A 12,280-nucleotide genomic window follows, 5' to 3' on the forward strand; every position below is an offset into this window, starting at 1 on the left:
GGACATACTGTAGGACATACTGTAGGACATACTGCAGGACATACTGCAGGACATACTGTAGGACATACTGCAGGACATACTGCAGGACATACTGCAGGACATACTGCAGAACATACTGTAGGATATACTGTAGGACATACTGCAGGACATACTGTAGGACATGCTGCAGGACATACTGTAGGACATAATGTAGGACATACTGCAGGACATACTGCAGGACATACATACTGCAGGACATACTGCATGACATACTGCAGGACATACTACAGGACAAACTGCAGGACATACTGCAGGACATGTTTTCTTACCCTAATACTGTACAATTGTCTTGTTAACAATAAGGCCACGTTCCAATCACTCTTTTGTATACAAACATTGACGCAGATTGCCTGCAATGACAACAAGCTCAGTCCAATTATGCTGCGACATACTGCCCCAAACCATGACAGACCCTCCACCTCCAAATCGATCTCGCTCCAGAGTACAGGCCTCGGTGTAGCGCTCATTCCTTCGACGATAAACGAGAATCCGACCATCACCCCTGGTGAGACAAAACCACGACTCGTCAGTGAAGACCACTTTTTGACAGTCCTGTCTGGTCCAGTGATGGTGGGTTTGTGCCAATAGGAGACGTTGTTGTCGGTGATGTCTGGTGAGGGCCTGCCTTACAACAGGCCTACAAGCCCTCAGGCCAGCCTCTCTCAGCCTATTGTGAAGTCTGAGCACTGATGGAGGGATTGTGGGTTCCTGGTGTAACTCGGGCAGTTGTTTTTGCCATCCTGTACCTGTCCCACAGGTGTGATGTTCGGATGTACCGATCCTGTGCAGGTGTTGTTACACGTGGTTTGCCACTGCAAGGATGATAAGTTGTCCGTCATGTCTCCCTGTAGCTCTGTCTTAGGCGTCTCACAGTACGGACATTGCAATGTATTGCCCTGGCCACATCTGCAGTCCTCATGCCTCCTTGCAGCATGCCTAAGGCACGTTCACACAGGAGAGCAGGGGCCCTGTGCATCTTTCTTTTGGGGGTTTTCAGAGTCAGTAGAAAGGCCTCTTTAGTGTCCTAAGTTTCCATAACTGTGACCTTAATTACCTACCGTCTGTAAGATGTTAGTGTCTTAACGACCGTTCCACAGGTGCATGTTCATTAATTGTTTATGGTTCATTGAACAAGCATAGGGAAACAGTGTTTAAGCCCTTTACAATGAAGATCTGTGAAGCTATTTGGATTTTTACGAATTATCTTTAAAAAACAGGGTCCTGAAAAAGGGACGTTCGTTTTTTTGCTGAGTTTGTGTTTATCCCTATACCAGGATTGTTTGATTTATTTTGTATTTATTTAACCTTTCATTAACTAGGCAAGTCAGTTAAGAACAAGTTCTTATTTACAGCCTACCGGGGAACAGTGGGTTAATTGCTTCGTTCAGGGGCAGGGCGACAGATTTCTACCTTGTCAGCTTGAGCATTCGATCCCTCGGGGATTCGATCCCCCAACACTCTAACCACTAGGCTACCTGCCGCCCCATTGTGACTGACTTCACATTCAAATGCTTAGCTGGAAATCCTGTGTCGTGTGTGTGTGTGTGTGTGTGTGTGTGTGTGTGTGTGTGTGTGTGTGTGTGTGTGTGTGTGTGTGTGTGTGTGTGTGTGTGTGTGTGTGTGTGTGTGTGTGTGTGTGTGTGTGTGTGTGTGTGTGTGTGTGTGTGTGTGTGTGTGTGTGTGTGTGTGTGTGTGTGTGTGTGTGTGTGTGTGTGTGTGTGTGTGTGTGTGTGTGTGTGTGTGTGTGTGTGTGTGTGTGTGTGTGTGTGTGTGTGTGTGTGTGTGTGTGTGTGTGTGTGTGTGTGTGAGTGTGTGTGTGTGTGTGTGTGTGTGTGTGTGTGTGTGTGTGTGTGTGTGTGTGTGTGTGTGTGTGTGTGTGTGTGTGTGTGTGTGTGTCAGAAATGCATCGAACTGAATTCAGTGAGACATGACTGCATGGTCGGACACAACAGAAACCAATCACAACAGTGAAAGAGTTGGTTGGTGCTGTTAAGTAAATCCCAAATCGCTTGCAGAGCAACAACACAAATCCGAACAGGACACCCAAATCTCAATCAGTGGGTGAGTGAAGTACAAATCCACCACAAACTACGTGGGCCTGTTTGGTTCTAATCCTTTTTCAATTTCCTTAGATTACGCTCCTGTGTAATTCTTCTCAGGTAATGTTTATTTTTTATTTTTTTTTACTTATTATATTTCAATTTGGGGGAGTCGAGTTTTGGGTTTTAAACACTATGCAGTATCAGCAGAGGCCTGTAAAACACAGATTGAAGAAGGGACTTTAGCCAGCTCTAGAGCGCATGGTGAAATTAACAATGGATGTCCTCTTCATTAGGATACATTTACCAGTTGAGTAGTAATATAACTATTACTGGGATTTACGCCATAATGGTTTTATTCTTGGTATTATTGTGTCCTAACCATCCCACTGCTGACAACGATGTAGCACATTTTGTCAAACTGGGCCTATTTTGTTCCAGTGCTTTGTAATGAACTTCCTGATTATTATTACGTCTAGTTTTGTTTTGTTTTTCAGGATTTTTTTAAAAGTAAGCCTGTCTCCCTCTCACACACACACTGCCTTGCACTTACTTACACACTAAACACACACACACACACACAGCCTTGCACTTACTTACACACTAAACACACACACACACACACACACACACACACACACACACACACACACACACACACACACACACACACACACACACACACACACACACACACACACACACACACACACACACACACAGCCTTGCACTTACTTACACACTAAACACACACACACACACTCACACACACACTGCCTTGCATTCACTTACACACTAAACACACACACACACACACACACACACACACACACACACACACACACACACACACACACACACACACACACACACACACACACACACACACACACACACACACACACACTGCCTTGCACTTACTTACCGACCGAATGAAGGCAACAGTACACTCCATTGAACCAAGGTAAAATCCAATACTCAGCCTGCCGTCTGTGAGACAGTGATGGGTGGAAAAACAGCTGTAGACGTACAATATATGTCAGAAAAGCACACTGCCACACTCAGATTAAGGCGCACACACTAAACACACACACACACACACACACACACACACACACACACACACACACACACACACACACACACACACACACACACACACACACACACACACACACACACACACACACACACACACACACACACACACACTGACAGAGTAGGATGACAAATAATGGAGTATGAGGCACATGAATGCCAGTCTGTGTGGATTGCGGTGCCGGCTATCGAACCTCCACGTAGATTTGAAGACTCATGATTGTGCTGAAAGGGGACAGCAGACTTACATGCTACGGAAGCTTTTCCATCACAGGAGGAAGGGGCCAGTGGATCACGATACATTTGATGTTTCATTTATGTACCATTTTTACCCCTCTGTCTGTGTGATATGGGTAATTGTTTAGTGACTGTTAGATAGAACAACCTTTGTCGATTGAGAGGTTATTGTTAGGGCTAGATAGTTCTAGACTATAACTACAGTAAGGGCCTTGAGTTATAGACTATAACTATAGTAAGGGCTTTGAGTTATAGACTATAACTATAGTAAGGGCTTTGAGTTATAGACTATAACTATAGTAAGGACCTTGAGTTATAGACTATAACTATAGTAAGGGCCTTGTATTATAGACTATAACTATAGTAAGGGCCTTGTGTTACAGGCTATAACTATAGTAAGGGCCTTGTGCTACAGACTATAACTATAGTAAGGGCCTTGTGTTACAGACTATAACTATAGTCAGGGCCTTGTGTTACAGACTATAACTATAGTAAGGGCCTTGTGTTACAGACTTTAACTATAGTAAGGGTTTTGAGTTATAGACTAGAACTATGTTTGGGTGTTGATTTATACACAACTACAGTAAGGGCCTTGATTTGTAGACTATAACAACAGTAAGGGCCTTGATTTGTAGACTATAACAACAGTAAGGGCCCTGATTTGTAGACTATAACAACAGTAAGGGCCTTGATTTGTAGACTATAACAACAGTAAGGGCCTTGATGTGTAGACTATAACAACAGTAAGGGCCGTGATCTGGTCACCTAGTTATGTATACTGACCCTGGGGCATTGTTTTAAATAGACTTAAGTTTTTCCTTCTTTTCTTCTTTTCTTGTTATGGTGTTGCAATGGGAACAGTTTTACCTGGTAAAATAAATTCAGTGGATACCATCTGTATTAAAATGTACTATACATCTGTTCTGCCGTTGGTGTAGCTAAGTGGGATAAAATAGGCATTACGGGAAAAGAGAATTGCATGAAACGGCCTGTGTTATTCCATTGCTGGTTATTGTGAAGGTATGAAGCATGTTCCTATGAGATTAATTGCTTTTGCCCCCGGAGTCACTTGAGGAGCTGTCCAAGGTGCTGACATGAGCGCCGCTGCAAATTTAAAGTGTGAGGAACTGTCCACGTGCTGACATGAGCGCCACTGCAAATTTAAAGTGTGAGGAACTGTCCATGGTGCTGACATGAGAGCCGCTGCAAATTTAAAGTGTGAGGAACTGTCCATGGTGCTGACATGAGCGCCACTGCAAATTTAAAGTGTGAGGAACTGTCCACGTGCTGACATGAGCACCACTGCAAATTTTAAGTGTGAGGAACTGTCCACGTGCTGACATGAGCACCACTGCAAATTTAAAGTGTGAGGAACTGTCCACGTGCTGACATGAGCGCCACTGCAAATTTAAAGTGTGAGGAACTGTCCACGTGCTGACATGAGAGCCGCTGCAAATTTAAAGTGTGAGGAACTGTCCATGGTGCTGACATGAGCGCCACTGCAAATTTAAAGTGTGAGGAACTGTCCACGTGCTGACATGAGCGCCACTGCAAATTTAAAGTGTGAGGAACTGTCCATGGTGCTGACATGAGCGCCGCTGCAAATTTAAAGTGTGAGGAACTGTCCACGTGCTGACATGAGCGCCACTGCAAATTTAAAGTGTGAGGAACTGTCCATGTGCTGACGTGAATGGCCAGTTGATGCATCTACATAGCGCTACACTTTGTCTGGTCTTTTTCTCTTGAAGTGAACGTGCAATGCATTTTGAGCAGAGCACATAACACTGTAACACAATTGTAATAATTGTTTTCCATTTTAGGATTAGGATGATGCTTAACTTTAATGTTTTATCAATTCACATGCCGACTCAAAAATAGCCCATGTGGCTGTCTTCCATCTATGTATGCTCAAAAGGGCTCTGAAGGGCTCAGATGTAATATTATCATGATTCCACAACCATCCTATGACTGTCACCTGTTAGAGATTTTCCACTGGTCAATCTGTGGTCTGTAGTGTTATCTTTTGGCATGAGATAATTTACAAAACTTAGTTGCGACATTTTACTTACTATATGACTATACAGACGCAAATATATATATATATATATATATATATATATATATATATATATATATATATATATATATATATATATATATATATATACTCTTAACAAATGCATTGATATTGATTAAACACGATGGTTCCACTATTATGTTTAATGCTTAAACCGTGTGTCTCGATAGGCATGATAACTCACTACATGTCATTATACTGTAGCACTACGTGAGTGTCGCTATTATAACCGCTCCGTCTGCAAGCCGATTGTCTCTACAGCCTTTGCATTTTTTTCGACCAACGAGTTTTTCAGACAAGGATTAAGTAGAATCCAAAGTAGTACTTGCATTTACCGTTGCGTGATATCGCATGTGTCTGTCTAGGTGTTTCACTAACTGAAGTGGCATCCGCGCCTTCGCTCACCCCATTCCGGGGAAGCCATGGAGTGAACTAGTCGTTTCGGAGCAAGGCTCTGCTCTCCGCGTGAACAACAATGTCCCGGTTTAAAAAAATATATACATCGGTGTGTTCCATGATCTTCACTATTCTTTGCAAAGTTACGAGATGAAGCTTTGAGAGAAAAGGTAAGGTCTTACCTACCTGTTTTGGTATGTTGGAGGGATGATCGCGTCTATTTAAGACACATTTTGATTGTGTGCCTTCTGACAGCTGACAAGAAAAGTTTATAATTGTCTACGATTAAAACAGATCATAGATAATCAATTGTCTTACATAGTGCTTCAGCAATAAATAGGCTATGACAGTACACTGGATTCAGCATTACTAAATTGCTTCTCTGTACCGTTGATTTATTTGTACGTTCGCCGCATCGTGTAAAACTTGCCAAAGTGTTGTTGCACACTTGCTGTTCGGGAATATCTGACAGATAATTGAGTCAGTATGCCTCACTGTAGGGATGAAAGTCCAATACACACACACAGACACTACATACGCGTGCACACATGCATACTGACGCCACACACACAAACAAACAGACACACACACACACACCACATAGGCCTAAACTGTCGCTACGGTCTATGTATCCTGTTTCCTAGTCACTTTACCTCTACCTATATGTACATAGCTACCTCAATTACCCCTCCTGCACATCGACTCGGTACTGGTACTTACTTGTTATTTTTATTCGTTATTCACTGTGTATTTATTCCTCATGTCATTATTTATATTTTATCTTTATCTTTCAATCTGCGTTGTTGGAAAAGGACCCATCAGTAAGGATGTCACTGTTAGTCTACACCTGTTGTTTGCGAAGCATGTGACAAATAGCATGTGATTTGATCAGAGGTCTGATGGCTGCACGGCACTGCTCATACAGTGGTGAGCTGTGTGTGTGGAGTATAGGCCTAATGCATGCAGACCTCTATAAGTAAACGCTATAGGGACTGCTTTCCTTTGCTATTCAATGGAGAACATTCAAATAGCTTTTAAATCCAGGACTAGCCTTAATATGAGTCCCGGAAACCGGTCCTAAGTGGCAAATCAGGTGCAGGGTCATTAATGAATATTCAGGGTTCTACTATTCTCCATCTGTGCTGTTTATGGTTTCATTCTCTCCCCGGATCGTCGTCGCTTGAGGATTTACTGTCAGAATGGATCGAATTTTAATATCATCTGGGCCCTCCCCAAGGCTAATATCATGACCGTGTGAGAGATTGCTGCGGACTCAACCCCCTGTAGAAATCAAATGTTTCCACTTTTGCCAGTGTCGGGTAAATTGCAGTGGAAGTCAGCGAACAGACTGAGTCTTACACAAGGTGTAATGACGTTGCTAAACTGTCCGCAACTCTACTGACTCATCAAGGCGGGCGACGGTGTGTGTGTGTGTGTGTGTGTGTGTGTGTGTGTGTGTGTGTGTGTGTGTGTGTGTGTGTGTGTGTGTGTGTGTGTGTGTGTGTGTGTGTGTGTGTGTGTGTGTGTGTGTGTGTGTGTGTGTGTTGTAATTTGAGCGCGTAATTCGTAATGTGGCCTATGGGGTGAAGCGCCTGCTTTTAACAGATCTCTATAGTCTACTCCTCTTGTCTTAATTTAACCGACCTCTATAGCCTACTCCACTTTTCAAACCTTCATTCGTTTAACCCGGGAAGATATGGGGGCCGACGAGCACCATATTTAGGCATGGTGTAGGCCTATGTGTAGTTATTTCCTGTATCCCCCAGTCAATCACAAACATCACCACAATGTCCAATGCGCCTATTACGCGAGAAATGTTTATCTAACATCTAAACAATTAGAAAATATAATTAAACCAAACCAACTGAATTTAAGAGAGTTTTAAAAAATTAGGACAAAATAAATAAAATAAATAATCATAATTACAATTATCAAAATGAAATGCACACGTTAGGACCCTGCAGAACATACAAGTATTGAGGTAGAGGTAAGGGTTGCAATCACTAGCTCGCATTTAGAAGAGATTGCTTATCTCATATAGATCGCTCTGTTCTGTCCTTGTTAAAGTGGTGGCAGGCATAGGAAACTACGGTTCACAGTGATCTCTCATTTGTCCTCCAAGTTTAGCTACATCAACCCCATTGAGTCTCAGACTGGTCATAAAAGAGGACTCGCTGCTGGGGGGGTATTGAGTACTAGAATAATATTTAGGCTGAGCGAGCGGTTTCACCTGATGGACTCCAAGTGCGTTATCTCTTACCCGCAATCTCCACTGAGCAGTTTGCAGCGATGCGCTGTTATGTGTAATGCGCGAGGGATGCGTGACGCGGGCACATTGAAGGATATTCTCGGCAGCGCAGTGATTCATGTCCCCTTTTATTGCCTGTAGTACATAGCGAGAGAGAGGGGGGGGTAGATTCAGATATCCGCTCACCGGAATCAAACGTATTGACTATGGATCTAAGAAATTATACAATTAAAAAGGGGAATTTCATGAAAGACAACGGAGCGTTCCCCAAAAGTTTTTCCTAGTGGAATTGTTTGTCTCCTGCAGACACGGTTCTAATACCGATAATGGAATGGCACATGGCGGAATGATGACCAGTTGGACATAGCCCAGTGTCAGAATGCTCACCTTTTTTTCTGTGGTTGTGCTGATCTAAGACCTACTAACAGCGATCAGTCCATTTGTATTTAAGTGGGAGAAAATCTCATGTGATCCCGTTTCTCTTCGCCAAAGAGATGTTGCACTTGCACAGAGATTCTAGGAAGATTTACGTGCGCGCGGGGGGACCATTCAATCGCAGCCTCGAGCTCCATTCAGCTTGTTTTCAATCTTTGGTCATCAATATTTAGCATCCCGTTTATGCCAAACTCGTCACAGTAAGATTAACACGCGCATTTTAAAGGAGTTCCCGAGGTCAGTGTTGAACTTGTTGAACACTTACAAAGACTGGACTGTGCACCGTGAATTGAGGGCAAACATACAAATGTAAGTATGCATATGAGAGAAATCTAGATCTATTTTCCATTGTACATTTAAAGTTGAATTCGTTCAAATTGTTGTATTCGTTAAAACATTGTATGCTGTGTGAAGATAGCAGAAATGCTCATGTTTCAGTACTTCTTGGAATTGTAGGTTACGTTTTGTTGGCAAACCACCTACATCAAAGTGTCAAATATGTTATGTATTTCAACTTTGGAATAATTTGCCCTGGCAGACAATGCAGTAGCCTATACGAATTAAGTTGAACGCGTCCATACTCATTTAATGATCTTCATGTAATGAGACCATGAATTACTGGACTCCGGCGCACTGTTGGCAAAGTTTAGGCTAATAGCGATTTGTTGAAGCGCCCCCTTGTGGAATCAATTCCGTATTAATATATCATAAATGTATAGCCTACCAGATAATATATCATTCACTAGTATGAAATGCTGCTGAAAAGATACTATTCATTATGATGTCCTATTCAGTCCTGTCCTATCCATTCACCTGCTGTATTTTAATCCCGAGACTTGCAAAGCGTGTGCGGGTAGTGGGGTACCAAAATAGAACGGTTCTTATTGATACGAAAATCTATCCTTGCATCCTTTTTTAATAAAGGTGGTGTGGTTGTATTGACTGTAGTACTGATACGCATAACGATACGTTTGAGTGGTTGTTGTAGTCAGGACACGTTTCTTTCCTCGGTTTACTTGTGCTTTTTCCTTGACTTTGATTAGATGTGGTTAAAAAAAAGCAATGGTGTTGAGAGGAAGCAGGCTAATAGTCAGGAATATCTATGTTATACGGTTGACTCATTGCATTATACTCCACATAATATATTTTATGGCATACTAGTTCATTACCTTATGATGTTATAATGGGCTTACCTACATGGTTTCTGTATAAAGATGTTTTAGTTTGTAGTTGTTGTTATTAGTAGTAGTAAAATCATTGTATGTCATTTGATTTTACATAACTTTTAAAACAAGTGCTTCAATGTTCACATGTGGACTTTCAGAGTTATTTTATTCATTGTAAGGTTCATATATAATACGCCTTTTGAAACTAGACAGACCCCTTGACTTTTTACACATTTTGTTAGGTTAAAACCTTATTCTAAAATGGATTAATAAAAAAAATATTCACAGCAATCTACACGCAATACCCCATAATCACAAACCAAAATCAGGTTTTTAGAAATGTTTGACAATGTACTAAATTTAAAAAAAAAAAAAAAATACATTATTTACAGAGGCATTTAAACCCTTTGCTATGAGACTCGAAATTGAACTCAGGTGCATCCTATTGCCATTGATCATCATTGAGATGTTTCTACAAATTGGAGGCCACCTGTGGTAAATTATATTGATTGGACATGATTTGTTTGGAACAGCACTCACCTGTTTATATAAGGTCCCACAGTTGAGATGCACGTCAGAGCAAAAACCAAGCCATGAAGTCCAAGGAATTGTGTGTAGAGCTCAGAAACAGGATTGTGCCGAGTCACAGATCTGGGGAAGGGTATCAAAACAGAACCATTGAAGGCCCCAAGAACACAGTGGTCGCCATCATTTTTAAATGGAAGGAGTTTGGAACCATCTTCGTAGAGCTGGCGGCCCGGCCAAACTGAGCAATCGGGGGAGAATGGCCTTGGTCAGGGAGGTGACCAAGAACCTGATGGTCACTCTGACAGAGCTCTAGATTTCCTCTGTGGAGGTGGGAGAATCTTCCAGAAGGACAACCATCTCTGCAGCATTCCACCAACCAGGCCTTTATGGTAGATTGGCCAGACGGAAGCTACTCCTCGGTAAAATGCACATGACAGCCCGCATGGAGTTTTCCAAAAGGCACCTAAAGATTCTCAGACCATGAGAAACAAGATTCTCTGGTCTGATGAAACCAAGATTGAACTCTTTGGACTCAATGCCAAACCTGGCACCAACCCTACTGTGAAGCATGGTGGTGGCAGCATTATGCTGTGTGGATGTTTTTCATTGGCAGGGACTGGGAGACTATCAGGATCGAGGCAAAGATGAAAGAAGCAAAGTACAGAGAGATCCTTGATGAAAACCTGTTCCAGAGCCTCAGACTGGGGAAAAGGTTCACCTTCCAACAGGACAATGACCATAAGCAAACAGCCAAGACAATGCAGGAGTGGCTTCAGGACAGGTCTCTGAATGTCCTTAACACGGTCTAACATCTATGGAGAGACCTGAAAATAGCTGTGCAGCAACGCTCTCCATCCAACCTGACAGAGCTTGAGAGGATCTGCAGAGAAGAATGGGAGAAACTCCCTGAATACAGGTGTGCAAATGATGTAGCATCATACCAAAGAAGACTTGAGACTGTAATCGCTGACAAAGGTGCTTTAACAAAGTGATGAGTAAAGGGTCTGAATACTTATGTAAATGTCATGTTTCAGTTATCTAGTTTTTAATAAATGAGCAAAAATTGGGTAGAATTATGAGAAAAAAACCTAATAATTTAATAAAATCTAGAATAAGGCTGTGACCTACCAAAATGTGAAAAAGTCAATGCCCTGTGTATGTGTGTGATATGTGACAATGAATTATTCTCCTTGTTCACCCTTAGATTATGATGTTGATCAAATTTGGTAAGAGCGATAGTCCTAATTTAGTCCCACCCATATCTTTGCCATGTTGCCAGTAGTAACACTTGCTACTGTATTTATCTTACTATTTAGCTGTGGATGCTTTCATTTAAACATTGCTTGTTGATGGATTTTGATAAAGCTAATTATATCAGTATCAGTCATTATACACACATATTACAATTACAACACATGTTGTCTATTTCCAGTGGGTTACCTTGTTGAGCCTTTCCTATGGGCTGGAGGTGGACCTGTGGAGTAACCAGGCATACCTACCATATGATCCTTGTGGAGCCTTTCCTATGGGCTGGAGGTGGACCTGTGGAGTAACCAGGCATACCTACCATATTATCCTTTTTGAGCCTTTCCTATGGGCTGGAGGTAGACCTGTGGAGTAGCCAGGCATGCCTACCATATGATCCTTGTGGAGCCTTTCCTATGGGCTGGAGGTGGACCTGTGGAGTAACCAGGCATACCTACCATATTATCCTTGTTGAGCCTTTCCTATGGGCTGGAGGTGGGCCTGTGGAGTAGCCAGGCATGCCTACGATATGATCCTTGTTGAGCCTTTCCTATGGGCTGGAGGCGGACCTGTGGAGTAGCCAGGCATGCCTACCATATTATCCTTGTTGAGCCTTTCCTATGGGCTGGAGGTGGACCTGTGGAGTAGCCAGGCATGCCTACCATATTATCCTTGTTGAGCCTTTCCTATGGGCTGGAGGTGGACCTGTGGAGTAACCAGGCATGCCTACCATATTATCCTTGTTGAGCCTTTCCTATGGGCTGGAGGTGGA

General features: G+C 42.5%; 1 protein-coding gene across 4 annotated transcripts in view; it reads left to right on the top strand.

Annotated features, from left to right (window-relative positions):
- The first annotated feature begins 5,792 nt into the window (after positions 1–5,792).
- Positions 5,793–12,280, top strand: part of LOC118372902 (netrin-G1-like) — an 808,457-nt gene continuing 801,969 nt past the window's right edge. For all 4 annotated transcript variants that reach the window (XM_052499380.1, XM_052499374.1, XM_052499376.1 and 1 more), the window contains exon 1: positions 5,793–6,056. The gene's annotated coding sequence lies outside the window, so the exon portion shown is untranslated. The remainder of the gene's footprint in view (positions 6,057–12,280) is intronic.

Source organism: Oncorhynchus keta, chromosome 4 (genome assembly GCF_023373465.1).
Source record: "Oncorhynchus keta strain PuntledgeMale-10-30-2019 chromosome 4, Oket_V2, whole genome shotgun sequence".
NCBI lineage: Eukaryota > Metazoa > Chordata > Actinopteri > Salmoniformes > Salmonidae > Oncorhynchus > Oncorhynchus keta.